The sequence below is a fragment of the Triturus cristatus genome, chromosome 7 (assembly GCF_964204655.1).
Source record: "Triturus cristatus chromosome 7, aTriCri1.1, whole genome shotgun sequence".
Lineage (NCBI taxonomy): Eukaryota > Metazoa > Chordata > Amphibia > Caudata > Salamandridae > Triturus > Triturus cristatus.
This window is the reverse complement of record NC_140590.1, coordinates 9,813,691-9,828,307: the sequence shown is the minus strand read 5'-3', so window position 1 is coordinate 9,828,307 and position 14,617 is coordinate 9,813,691.

Here is a 14,617-nt window from a genome sequence, read left to right as displayed (position 1 = left end):
ATTGTTTATTTCTTTTTATGATTAATTGACATTTTACAATTTCTTAAATGTTATTATCAAAATATGTTTATCTGCTATCCAGCATTTTCCCTACTGTTGCACTCTCTGGAGTGGGAATAGTAATTTGTACCCCTGCGCTATCCAACACTTTCCCTTCTGTTGCACTCTCTGGAGTGGGAATAGTAATTTTTACCCCTATGCTATCCAACGCTTTCACTTCTGTTGCACTCGCTGGAGAATGAATAGTAATTTTTACCCCTACGCTATCCAACGCTTTCACTTCTGTTGCACTCGCTGGAGAATGAATAGTAATTTTTACCCTCCTGCTGTCCAACGCTTTCCCTTCTGTTGCACTCGCTGGAGAATGAATAGTAATTTTTACCCTCCTGCTGTCCAACGCTTTCCCTTCTGTTGCACTCGCTGGAGAATGAATAGTAATTTTTACCCTCCTGCTGTCCAACGCTTTCCCTTCTGTTGCACTCGCTGGAGAATGAATAGTAATTTTTACCCTCCTGCTGTCCAACACTTTCCCTTCTGTTGCACTCGCTGGAGAATGAATAGTAATTTTTACCCTCCTGCTGTCCAACGTTTTCTGTACTGTTGCACTCACTATTTTAAATTATTGATATTAGTATTGATTTTATTTTTATGTAATTTAAAGTTTACAAATTCAATAAAGATGTTTGTTAATATATGTATAAATTATTATGTTTGTTTGTTTATATTTTTTTAAGTAAGTTTATTTGTAATATTGAGTTAAAATGTATATTAAATTTGTTTTGTTAAAAATAATATTGATATTTAATATATTTAAATATTGTATTTTATTTTTTATATATTTAAAAATCGATATTTTTCCATCTATATTTTTTACATTGATAGTTTTGTTTTGATATTTTTGTACTGACCAGTTTAAGTACTGGGAGTCGATATTTTTGAATTCTATATTTTTACTGCGATGTTTTTTACATCGATATTTTATGAATGAACCTCAAAAGGTCCCAGCTACGTTTAGGGCAGACTCGAGCCCGTAGCAACGATTCCGGTCCCTCGGATCTAATAACCACCTACAGCAGCTCTCACACATACGTAAAGCCAGAAAGGGGGGCTTCAAAGTGAGGACTTACCTCCCTCTAGCTTCGGGGAAGGCTCCGACGACATCTCCGTTCAGAAAGAAATTGAAAACCTCTCTTTTTCATGAAGTTGCCGTCTAAATCCTTTGCCCCCAAGGTATGACCTCCGCACAGCGCCTGGACGCAGCTGGGACGCAACTCTGCGCTTTACAAGTGAATTATTATTATTGTAACCATCCTTACTATTATATTTAACATTAATAGTATTATTACAACCATTGTTACCATTGTTCGCTGTGACCACTACAACACTTTCTGTAATATACGAACGCAATGCCAATTAATGATTCCAATTCATGATTCGGAGAAGCTTTTCCCTCAAGTACACATTAAAGGGTCGCTCTCTGGGGGGTCTTTAAAGGGCGCCCCGTCCAAATACTGCTTCCTGGAGACAGGGATTAACGTTTTGCCGCTGAAATCTTTCTGCATTAAAAACATTAAAAAAACAAAGGTTGCTTTATTTAAGTTACCCCAGACATGGTGGTCCGCGACCCTTGCAGGTCACCGTGGCCGCCCCCCTCGCCAACCCTACTGGGTCCCAATCTGCGACCCGCCTCGGGCATGTTAATGGTGTTGGTCAAACTGCGACACTACAATTCGCAGTGTTGTGAACCCTCCTTTTAGTGCACAGGGAGGTCCGCAAAGAAGGGAAGAGAAGTGAACGCAGATCACGAAAGCGCCAAGAAACACCGCGCATAGAAGCGGCTTGAAGCATGTTCCTCCTGTGGCAGCACACAGGCTGCTCTTGCCACAGACTCGCTGTCTCACCGGGGCACTGACGGGGCTTGCTCGGCGCTTGTGAACATTAGTGCAAAGCCAGGAGACAGGGCTGAGACGTCCCGCTACCTCGGCAAAGAACGGTGAGATTGTTTGCCTCGTCGCCAATGTGATATATGCACAAAAATGTCACATCCGTGAAGTGTCGGGGCAACATGAGGCAGGTGGGGCTGAGGGGGTCGGAGCCACTGTCGAAGGGGGCTTGCCCAAACCCACTTTACACGATCATTTTGTATCGACATCATCAGTCCTGGCAGACTGCTATAGATAAACTTCTAAACGTTGAAAGTGGTGAAATAGTTTCACTGGTTACCCCTGAGTGCTGTAGTGAAAGTCACTTTGGTCAGTGCGCACGAGGCGGTTCACCATCATGGTGGCACTTACCTGCCTGAGCACTCTTCAACCACTCGGGAGGTCAGAGGTCTTAGGAGCAGACGTTCCTGCATCTCGAAAGCCCAAGTGTAGACTCTCACAAGTGCAGACAGTCACAGTACAGACCGAGCCATTAGTGCGACGGCTAAAACCGTCCTGAACTCCCCAGCTCCGGATTTAAAGAGCCCACATCACTCCTTCAGGAAACACGGAACCGACCTCCGTGAGTTGTGTCTGGAACAAGGCGACACCAGACCTCCTGCTGGCATGGGCCGTTTCACTAGCACCCCTCCCCCCCCCCGACCACCGGCACATCTGCATGCCTGGCACATGTATGTTGTTATCACCATGCCTCTATGCCAGGCAGTGTCGTGACACACATCAGTTTCTTTCAAAGCGTCTCCGGCTGTCCTTGGCGCTATGTTTTATATAAAGCGCACTGACGCGAACTCATCAGATTTCTAAAAATACTTTTGAATAAACGAGTTGTTTGTAATTAGACCAGAGTAGACCCCAATGCCCCAAAGCATAGAGAGGGGAAGTACCGAGGGGCGGGGGATGAGGGGGGTCATACATAACATAATAAGAAGATGTCAGAGAACAGAAAATGTGACAAGAGGCTGCAGACGTGCCTCGGCGTGGGGGGGGGGGGGGGCGGGTCACAAAGTTCGGTGAGGCTTCGTGGCACTCGATCAAGAGACCTGTAAAGGGAGGGAACAGCTCATTGGAAGCTTATGTCACAAAAATGTTCATCTGGAACTTTCTGGTTCGAGGACGGAGGAGTTTTTTGCTTGTGAGATCTTTGACACCTTTGATATTTGTAGGATTAAGTGAACAGGATAAGCTGGTGGGATCTGGTGCAACTGGTGTGAGCTGGTGTTCACTGGTGTCAGCTGGCGCGAGAGAGGGCGGAAGAGAACACTTACCATCACCATGAACACTTTAGCAACCCAAGGCCCACACTTCCCAAAGATGCGCTGTATGGGGCTTGTAAATTCTAAGCTCCCGCCGAACCATCTGGCGTTTATTGGCAGAATTTAAGCCAGCCACATTCCAGCACCGACATTTAAATACCTCCATGAGGCATTAAAGCAAAAACCCAAGAAACAAGCATTTACAATGCAACGGTCTCAGCATTGTTAAAGTTAGAGCTATTGGCATTGCTCATGACAATGCCGTTTCTTTAAATGTTTTAAAAACAAAAACATAAACAAAAACAATGTCATGAGCAATGCCAATAGCTCTAACTTTACCAATGCCGAGACCATTGCATTGTAAATGCTTGTTGAAGTTAGAGCTCATGACTATGCGCGTGCGTCCTCGTCTGTTCCCTCCCTAGTCCCGCTGCTCTATCCCAGAGCTCTGTTCAGCACTCTCATCGCGGGGCGCTCCGCAGCCTGTATTTACGAGCCTCGATCTCGTGTCTTTCACTGCGCCCCTAGGACAACGCTTCTTCTGTCTGTACACATTTCTATAGACCAAGGCATTGTTCAAAGAGGTTAATTACGGCTCTTCAATAACGCTAAATCTAAGCCTCACCACAGCAATATTTTTCGTCCTATCGCTGGTCTCCATTGTGTAGCTAAAATCTTGCAGGTGTGTGTATAGCTAGACTTCCAAAATCATAGAATTCATTAAAACAATCCATGAAAGAACTATCGATCCTTCTCTCAAGCCATATCACTGAAACGACTCCTGTTCCTATTAATCATATTGGGACGCGCCTACTAACGGCGCTTTGTTGATCATTGCCAAGGACACAGTAATCAAACCTTGGGGATTTTCGTTATTATTATTCTATGCACATCCTTTGCATGCATAAATGTATGCAGCACATGCACAACATGCAGAGGCGTGAGATGCACACAGTTGTTACAATCCACGCTTTTCATTTGTGGTACTCCAAGGAGAAAGGGAAGGGTCAATAGGGCGGCAAAAAGAAAGTAATGAAAATAAGGTTATCAGGCAGAAAGTGGTGCATATTTTAAACATTCATGAACATTTAGGTATTCCCGTGCCAGAATTATCCGAGAACTCGATTTACACTCGAATCAACAAATGGGCAAATGGGCGAAAGGGTGAAGTTTTCTGCTGCAGAGCGTTATTTGCACTGGTATAGTAGGAGGGCAGAACAGGACTATGGAAACAGGAGAGGTCTGGAACTCACACGTGATAAGAACAGGAACAAAGACGAGACACAAATGGGCTAGAGTGATTTTTTTCAAAGCAGAGCGTTATTTGCATTGCTATAGTAGGAGGGCGGGGTAATTGTGTAAAAACAGGAGAGGTCTGGAACACACACACGTTAAGTACAGTGACAAAGAGGAGATACAAATGGGCGCGAGGGGGAATGTTTTCGCAGCAGAGAGTTAATTGCATTGCGTTGGCGTGCGTTTTAACCTCTTAACAATGTGCCCCTAAATCTGGACAGAGGAGCACGGATTCAGGACCATCTGTGTAGATTCTCTATTAGTGGAGGACATACCCGGAGACAGCAAGGACGCAGAAATTGAATTACGTACCGGAGGGGTATCAGAGCAGCAAGATCCCGCACCATTATCAACAAGTAAAGAGGAACAAGCCGAGGGCACCGGAAGACACCACCTCCTTTCTCCGAGGCGAAGCAGAAATGCCTCGGAGAAACGCAGTGGCGTTTTCGGATTCGGGGGCGTGTTTTTCTGTTATCTCCTCTTGCCATTGGCTGGAGGAGATAATTAGACTTTCTGAAAAAAACACGCCCCCTGATCCGAAAAGGACGGGGCCTGATCGGAGTGATGGGACCTCTTCTCCAATGGCTGGCCAGCATTCAAGAGGCCAGCCAATGGAGAACAGGGGAGAAGAGGGGCGGGTTCAAGCCCCTCTTCTCCAAGTCATTAAATCTCCGACTTCCGGTTCTGCCATCGGCAGACCGGCGGTCCTTGACCTAAAAATATGCTTAGCTCCCCAACTATGATTAATACCTGAGCAAGAAATATAATAACAGAGGATTTCCACCCAATCGAAAAATCCTGCTCGAAGCCATGTCAGACATTCCAATAATCAAACGTAAATCTATTCCCTTCAATCCTTTTTTATTTATAACCCTCTCTTTCCCAACCCTGTCGCTAGCTGCAACCCGACTGCCACCCCCAACAAAGCCACCACCCCACCCCAGTTTCCTGAAGAAGAAATCACCCCACCCATGCTGTTGATGACCTGACAGCTGAAAGAGAGCAGAGGTACCCACCATACTACCCGCTGTGAAGATTGCCCCAGGGCGTGGAAGAATAAGATCCCTCAAAAATCCCACAAGACAGTAAGTTAAAGGGGTTACTTGGAATTGTATTTTCTTCCGTGGATGTTGAGAGGCCGTGGATGTTGAGAAAGGATTGAATCACAGTTCGGAAAGGGGTGGAGCTGTGGACGCGAACGCGAATCGCTGTGGACAAGGAGCGAGGAGCCACCGCAAGTTGTGGTTGCCGCGAGTCAGCAGCGTGGCGGCCCTTGCGGTGGAGACTCGATCCCTCGGAACCCGGCAGCGGCCTTCGCACTGGATGGGAGGCGGTATAGGACTGGAGGCAGCTGAATCCCGCTAGTGCGTGCTAGCCTCCTTGACCGTGCGACCTCCTATCGATAACGCCGCAGTAAAAAGCGGTGCACCAGATGGTTCTTCCTCCCCCTTCCGAGCAGAGGTGAGGTGAAGTGAACTCGATGGATGGATGGAAGCCTGCTCGGAGCGTAAAGATATGGAGTGGTGGTAGCAGGTAGTGAATAGGGAGGGGCATTAATGGCCGTTAGAAGCCTTGACCCTACAGCATCAGAGGTGAAACTTTGAGATTGCTGGTGTGTTGCAGCAGCGGAACCTCGGGCACACCGCACCGCTGGGGGGCCCCTAGTTACCTGGAACTCCTGTTGAGCTTGAACTTGAAAAAAAAACTAATTGAGTCCCCAGTTACCTGGAACTCTTGCTGAACTTGAAAAACTTGAAAAACTAATCGAGCCCCGAGGCGCTCACGTGATGGTTACATGGTGGTAGGGCTGCATACTGGAGGCGGCTGAGATTTGTGACACGGTGCTTCACGGTGCTGCACTTGATATCGCTCTCCATTTTGCCGCACCTGGGGCCCTGATGCTGTGAGCCTCCCCTACCGCCGCTCCACACCATCGCACGGCCACAGCAGGGGGAGACTACAGCTCCCAGGTTGCCTAGCGGGCAACTCCCGCTCTCTTAGCGCCCGGAGGCACAGAAAAGGGAGAGGCTTCCTCCGCGTCGCGGGACGTGCGCGGGCGACGCCGGACGAAGCCCGGACCAAGGGCAGACCTGTTTAAGCCCATTCAAGGACGGGACGGGCCACCCCCTTAACGCCTATATAGAGATAAGGTTGCTGTGTCATAGTCGCACTTGTTGAGTGTAACCTGTCTACCGGGAATCCTGCCGACACATTGAATTAGTTGTAATTAAAGGACGGCTAGGTATTTGCAATGTCAGCGTCTACAATGCCTAATAATAGTGGTTCTATTGCTCCAAACGTTGGTGGACTGCTCATGGGTACCTTAGATAATTTCATCCTACGGGTATCTACATCCTTGGCCAAAGATATTGAACTGACTGAGAAAAGGTTATCTTTAGACCCCCTCTGTGAAAAAAGGTCATCTCTGGGAAGTATGGCTGGGGCTAGGTCGATTCTGATGACACAATATGTTCTTTGGCTGAAGCTTTAAGTAGTCCTATTGTTTGTACTGAAGCTCTTGTCACGGCTTTGGATAATCAAACAGCATCTACTTTAGGGAAAAAATGCCATAGCACTTCTAATAGAATTCTGCCCTTGCCTACTATAAAAACTAGGGGCCCGATTCACAGAACTAACTTAAGACAAAATCCTAAACTTACTACTTTCGGTATTCACAGAAGTTAGGATTTTGTCTTAAGTTTGTCTTAAGACAAACTTAAGACAAACTTAAGACAAACTTAAGACAGACTTAAGACAGACTTAAGACAGACTTAAGACAGACTTAAGACAAACTTAAGACAGACTTAAGAGAGACTTAAGACAGACTTAAGTTAGGATTTTGTCTTAAGTTTGTCTTAAGTTTGTCTTAAGTCTGTCTTAAGTCTGTCTTAAGTCTGTCTTAAGTGTGTCTTAAGTGTGTCTTAAGTTTGTCTTAAGTTTGTCTCAAGTCTGTCTTAAGTCAAACTTAGGACAAAATCCTAACTTCTGTGAATACCAAAAGTAGTAAGTTTAGGATTTTGTCTTAAGTTAGTTCTGTGAATCGGGCCCTGAGTCAGCAAATATTGCAAAAAAGGGTTTGGGCTGCCAACCAAATGTATCTATGACAGAAAATAGTAGTTTTGGGTCTAAAACCAGAACACAAACACAAGCTAAAAAAAAAATGATAAAGCAAAGAAAGGAAAAGTTAAAGAGCAACCCAATAAGGAGAATACTGCACCTAAAGTTAGATACGATTCTTCTTCCTTAGCAAGTGAAGAAATATTGCCATTACCAATAACTGAGCTTAATCCTCCAGATGAGTCGGGTACCCTGTTTTGGAAAAAATTAGAAGCTGTCCTCAAGAAGTCTATTCACCCTATAAATGGAAGGCTAGATCGTATTGAATCCAGATTAGCATGCCTGGAACTCTCGCTGGCATTAGTCCAGAAGACGATGAGTAAACAGAATAATGACATAACTAGAAAGCCGGCAATGTCTATACTCCAATGTAAAAATGCCGGGGGTGTGGGTGTATCTATGAATGATTTGCAAATCTGTAACAGTAGTTCTAAAGGAAAAACGATAGAAAATGTTAGACCTGATAATTCATCAGCTAGGGGTCTAGACTTGAGTAAGTTGGGACAGATATCTAAGGAAAATAATGAGGTGATTACTAAACCAGCAACGGGTGCTTGCCAACCATTATCTAAATAACGGGACCAAGTGATTCTAAACTTGCCAACTATAGAACTTCCCCCTGAATCGGCCCCTTATGTGGTTATATTGTCAGGGGTACCATCTCTAGTGGCGGGTAAAAAGGAGACTTATGTAGAACTAAAAAATAAGTGCACATTTTGGCTTAATGCCAACAGGCCTTTACCTGTACATTGTAGGGCAGAGATTCTGTCTGTGAGAAGGGTTAACTGGATAGGTAGAAATGTTAAGACAGTTGGGGGGGATTGTGTTATTGTCAATTTTAGAGACAAACGATGTGTAGAACACATCTGTAATTGGCCACAAATAGAAAATAGATCCACAATCCAACCTTTGCCATTGACCTACTTTTATGCCCCAGTGCAGGATCAAAGTAGACAAGTGTCCTCATGGAATGAACAATCTAGTTACTCTGCCACAAGGAATTTAGGATTATTTAACAGGTTCTCAGTACTGTCGGGATTGGAAGAATGTGATTGACAGCAAACACAGGACGGGGGCAAGGACACAAGTGTAATTGGTTTACTAAGCGATAGCATCGCCGAAGGTGAGGGACAAGCAAGTGAAGGTGTAGCTCTGGCAGGTAGAGCATTGAATCTTAGGGAAAACAAAGGTGGTGACACTGCCCTAGGATCAAGTACTAATAGCCCCGACTCTGGACCCTGTGTTCTTAGCTCAAATCATTTATCGATCTTTGCGGAGAATACAATGTTAAACTCTAGCACCACCCCAAAATAGACTGAGCTAGCAAGGGGCCCACAAATTATCACAGGGCATGTGATGCCACTGCCAAGTTTAACCCCAACCAGGAATACATTAGTAAAGGGCTCGCAAACCCTAGCTTGTCTGATTCCAACGATTTCAATGGTATCGTGGAACTTGGCTGGCATTGGGACAAAAATTGTTTCCCCACGCTGGCGAGGCTTCATTAATGAATTTGATGTTTGTCTCTTCCAAGAGTCCTGGTCTGTGGAACCTGTCTTCAACCCAGGATATTTGAATTTCTATGTCCCTGCTGTGAGAGGGCAAAGGGGACGTCCAATGGGAGGACTGATAATCTGGGTTAAACAACATTTAAGTTGTAGTATTCAATTACTTCCAGTTAGACATTGTGATATTTCTGCCATTAGACTCAGTATCGGGGATGGCCTGAAAATTGATATTTTTAATGTGTATGTTAGAGGAATCCCTGGAGGGAAAAAATCTGAGGTGCTAATGGCATTAGAATCATTGATTGAATTGGAGCCAGAAGGGGTCCTACCGATAGTTGCGGGTGACTTTAATACAACTTTCGAACCCTTAGGGTTGGAAAACGTAAATATGTTGGAAGAGGAAGACTCCAGGTAGGGTGTCCCTGAACTAGAGGGTAGGTCGATAGTCAAGTGGACCGAGGCTGCGCTTAACTTGAATGGGTTTTGTCTAGCTAATCAACTAAGGGCTGCCAATGGTCGGACTTTGTCTGACAGAAAGGGGGTGAAAACCTTCGATAATGGTACAAGGTCGAGTAACATCGACTATATACTTGTCCACTTGAAACTTTGGTATACTTTGGTGGACATGGAGGTTAAATCCCATGTCGAGAGTGATCATAACCCCTTAGCAGCATTATTTAGGTTAGGAAAAGAAGGATTGTTAAACTCTAGAGAAGAACTTACAGACCCTGAAATCATTTTAACAAATGATGAACGCCATCTTAAATGGTGTAATGTCGTTAATCAACCGGATGTACTTATCGCTATTAATGACCTAATAGTAAAAACCCTAGAAAAAATTGGAACTGGTGCTAGTAATGAAGAAAAGTATAGCCCAATTGAGGAAGAACATAAAAAATTGTTTCTTAATCTTAAAACCCACTTTTGCAAGTTATATACTACTAAGTCAAAGAATATGAAAAAATCTGATAAGTGGTACAACAAAACATGTAGGGAGGCTCGTGCTGCATTGAGTACAGCCTTAAAGACTAGGAACCCTGGGATAATAAGAATGGCACGCAGTAACTATAGGAAAAAGATCCATGAGGCAAAAAGGGAGTGGGATGACCAACTGTGGCAGGACCTTAAAGTTGCAAGTAAAACTAAGAATCAGGCATTGTTTTGGAACACTTATAAATGGGAAGGAGGAGGTCGCGCAGAAACTCCGCAAAACAATGTGGCCATAAATTCTAGATAGTGTCTTGAACTCTGTGACCAAGGGGCGAGCTCCAGGGATAGACGCTATACCCGCGGACCTTTATCTTAGTGACAGAGAGAGATGGAGACAGTATATATGTTATCTCTCTAACGCCATTGCTTAGGGGATGGCTATTCCTAACACTTGGAAAGGTGCTGAAATTGTCCCTGTTTATAAAAAAGGGGATAAGGCCCTTGCGGCTAATTATAGACCTATTAGCTTGATCGATTCGTTACAGAAAATAGTGGGGCGACTGGTTCTGGGAAAGATACAGGCCTGGATGGACGAGGGGGATATCCTGAGCCCACTGCAGGCAGGTTTCCGACCTAGGACCAGCACGATAGATCAGGTCTTTAGATTGGTTGTCCTATACTGGCGTACAGTTGTCTTGGACAAAGGGGTATTGTACGCAGTCTTCGTTGACCTCAGGGCAGCGTTTGATCTTGTCCCGCGAGGGAAGCTTTGGAAAGTACTAGAGGAAATGGGCATGTTCTTGGAGTTGGTGACTTTGATTGCCCGCTTACACGAGGATACATATGCCAGAGTAAGATGGGGCAAGCCGGGTGAGCTTACAGATGTATTCCCGGTTAAAAGGGGAGTGAGGCAGGGGTGCGTTATGGCACCAATCCTGTTCTCACTCTTCATAAATGGGGTGGCAAAATATCTTTCCATGGTCCCAACTGATGCCCCCATGATCGCTGGAGAACGCGTCCCGATCCTTATGTTCGCGGACGATACACTAATAATTTCAAAGAGTCCAAGTGGTCTTCAAAGAGCGCTCCAGCGTTTTACTGACTTTTGTGATATGCGTGGTTTAGAAATAAACTGCGCAAAAAAAAAATTTATGGTCTTTTCTGAACCCAAACGTCACAAGTCACTAAAACGGTTTAAGGGAAGATTATATATGAACAATAACCCTCTAGAACAGGTTGAAGCTTTTATGTATCTTGGGGTTAACTTACAGAATGATATGTGTTGGAATGCCCAGTTAGAAATGATGATACTAAGGCACAAACAACAGGCGGGCATTTTACTTAAAAGATATAAGTCATCTTTTACAAAACCGATTAGACCATTACTTGAGATCTATGGGATGAAAGTCTTAGGCTCCGTCCTATACGGTGCAGAATTGTGGGGGTTCACAAACGTCAAGCAGTTGACGGCACTAGAAAATGAGTTCCTGAGGAAAGCTACGTATGTACCTCGTAGTACTCCTTTAGTTCCTCTGTTTTGGGATCTTGTTAAAAGATCAGTCAAAGATCTAGCCATGCTGCGCCCAATATTATATTGGCGCAGACTATGGATAACCGAGGAACTACATCATTATGCTAAGGGACTCAAGGACCTTATAGAGAAGGACCACTTTCACAAAATCAGTTGGCTAATCTCAATAAGGATCCTTCTAGGGAAAATGGGACTGATGGACTTATGGGAAGATCCCACAAATGCTGTCTTTCCCTCCAAAATAGAAATGAAGAGGATGTATTGGGAGATGATTACTTCAGAAAAATGCGCTGCTAATGCTTCTTCCCATCTCGCAGGGCGTTTCCTTCAATTTAAGCCCCTTCCTGCACTGGAACCGTATTGGGATGCAATCGAAAAACCATTGGATCGTAAGCTCTATTTCCAATTTAGGATAGGTTGTTTACCAATAAGGGCATTTACCTCAAGGTGGGCAGGTTTTGGCGACGATAAATGCCCAAAATGTAAAGACAAGATAGAATGTTTGAGCCATTTTTTGTTCTTTTGTCCCTTATATGTTGCCCCAAGAAACAAATGGATAAAACCTACCTGTCGTATAATCGGATTTCGAAAACATGAGGAGGCATTGAGAATACTGTGTACAGACCCTAGCCTCCTAATAGCAATAGCCATGGCAAAATTCTTAAAATGGGCATGGCTTATTCGATTAAAAGAAATTGAGCAGCAAGATAAAAGTCGTATCGGAGTTGTCTGTAATGAAATTAGTGATGCAAGGTGATCTATCCCCTATATTTTATTCTCAAAAGTACTTCGGCAAAAAATGTATCTAGTTTAATTAATTTTTAAACATGGTGATAAAGGTTTTAACTATTTATATAACTGTTTTTTAACATGTATAATGTATTTGTATATATATGTTGTAGGAGAGTAGGGTCTGCTATCCTATGGTCACCTAAAATTTTTGCTTTTTGCTTCACTGGTTTTTGACATATTGAGGCTGTGGGCCTGCCAATCAGACCCCCAGCCTGCTGTTCTCTCCACTAAATTAACACTATGCACCCTAGGTGCATAACCAATTGGAATTGGATCACCCTGTGAGCCCCTGTACCAGTGTACACTAGGTACCCAGGGCATTGGTGTATTTAAGGCCTACCAGGGGCTGAAGCATGTATTGTGCCACCCCTGGCCTGGCCTAGCAATTTGACACAACTGGCTGATCACTCAGCTGGGGTAAGTTGGTGTAACCACCTCTTACTTAGGTGTAGTATACCTATACCTAACCTTAAATGGGACACCTGGTAACCTATAAGTCACTCCTATGGCAGGCCTTGACAATCCTGAAGGCAGAGTGCTTGGTTCCATGTGAGATGGTGCTCTGGCATGAGCTGAGCCTGTCTGCAGTGGTCGGAACAACTTCCTTCTACCGTTTCCTGATATCGTCATACCATATACTCTTAAGTGCATTATGAACCTCGCGGTTAAATGCTATCTTTGGTTTGGCTTTATCAAAACATGTCGAGTAAGGTGTCATACGAATTGGAATACTAACCCCTCGCCAATTCTGGCGACGGGGTTAGCATTCCACCCTTCTAGAGGGACACGACATGTACAGTACCTGAAACCCGGGTAAAATCAGACATAGCCTCAGCTCCATAAAATGGATGCTGCCACCACAGACACAAGTCTGCCCTCCTGCTGCTGGGAGTCCTTCCAGCTTGGGAGACGTGGACAAAGGGTTTCCTGCCAGGGGAGGTGCGTGCACCACCCCAGACAGGATTTTGTGTATTGGTCAGGTAGAGCTTGAATAGAATCAGACATGCCTGAGGCTCACAAGGAGCCTCGGTGCATATGCCAGTTCAAACCGGTCCTGGGGCACACCAGCCCTGGACCTGGGGCGAGCTGGACAAAGGATCGGGGGTGTAACCACCCCCCTTCCTGGTCCCACCCTTAGGGAGGGACCTAGCAGGTAGTCCGGCCCCTAGAATCCGCTTAAAGGTAGGAGCTGTGTCCTAAGACTTCAGACATCCTGGAATCAACGTAACCACAAGAAGAAGACGGGAACTTCGACGCTCTGCTGCACAGAGGACAGAAGGAAATCTCCCCTATGGTCAGGGAGAGACCATCTTGCTAACGCAAGCACCAACCAGCTATTTGACGTCTGCTTTGCCGCCGCCTCCTGCCGGAGCCCGAGCCCAGAGCCCGACAAGACCTGGACCGCCAGACCTCTCACCGCCCGATCCACAGTCCCTGAAAAGAAGGAACCCGTGGAGGCACCGAGACACGTGGAGCCAGCCATCTTGAAAGACCAACAACAAGCTGCAAGCGCGACAACAGAGGCTCCCTCCGAGTTGTGCTTTGGGTCCTGAGAAGCCCAACATCCGAGCAGCATCTGCACCAAAGGTGAGCCCTCCAGCATCTCCACGATCTGCGTGGGGCCACTCTGCACTTTGCATCTCAACGCGCCTGCCCGGTCCCTGGCCCGTTGGCTAGTGGCCGTTTTGGCGACCTAACTTGAAATCAACGACGCTGGTCTGGTTGCTCCAGACTAGCCCCAGCTGTTCTCCAAAAGCTTTCTTTACTTTCCACGACTCCTGCCTTTGCCAAGGCTTGTTTGCTTCTTTCGAGTCTCCGACACCGCAGACAGCGAGAGCCTGCATGGGACAGCTCGTGAACCGACTCCTGGACGTCGTCGACCTTCAGGGACCACGTGGCTGCGGAGACAAGCTACACCTCATCACCTGTTTGCACCCGACGTCGCCTGGTACCTACCTGGTGCCACGCCGGTCACTGGCTAGCAACTGTGAACACTGTCCCCTCTGCTTTCAGGTCTTCTACAACTCCGATCCACTCTTGGATCCACTGCATCTCTTCTGGACCGGCCGCATGCAGCATCTTTGTCATCAGGTTCCATTGAACAGATAGACGAAACCCGACGCACTTCGAGACCTATGCACCCGCTTCCTGTGGGTGAGGTAAAGCTGGCACTCCGGTGCCCAAGTGTAGAGAAACATCTCTAGTGTCTGTGTTTTAAGTCTTAAGTTCGTAGTCCATCCAGAAGAC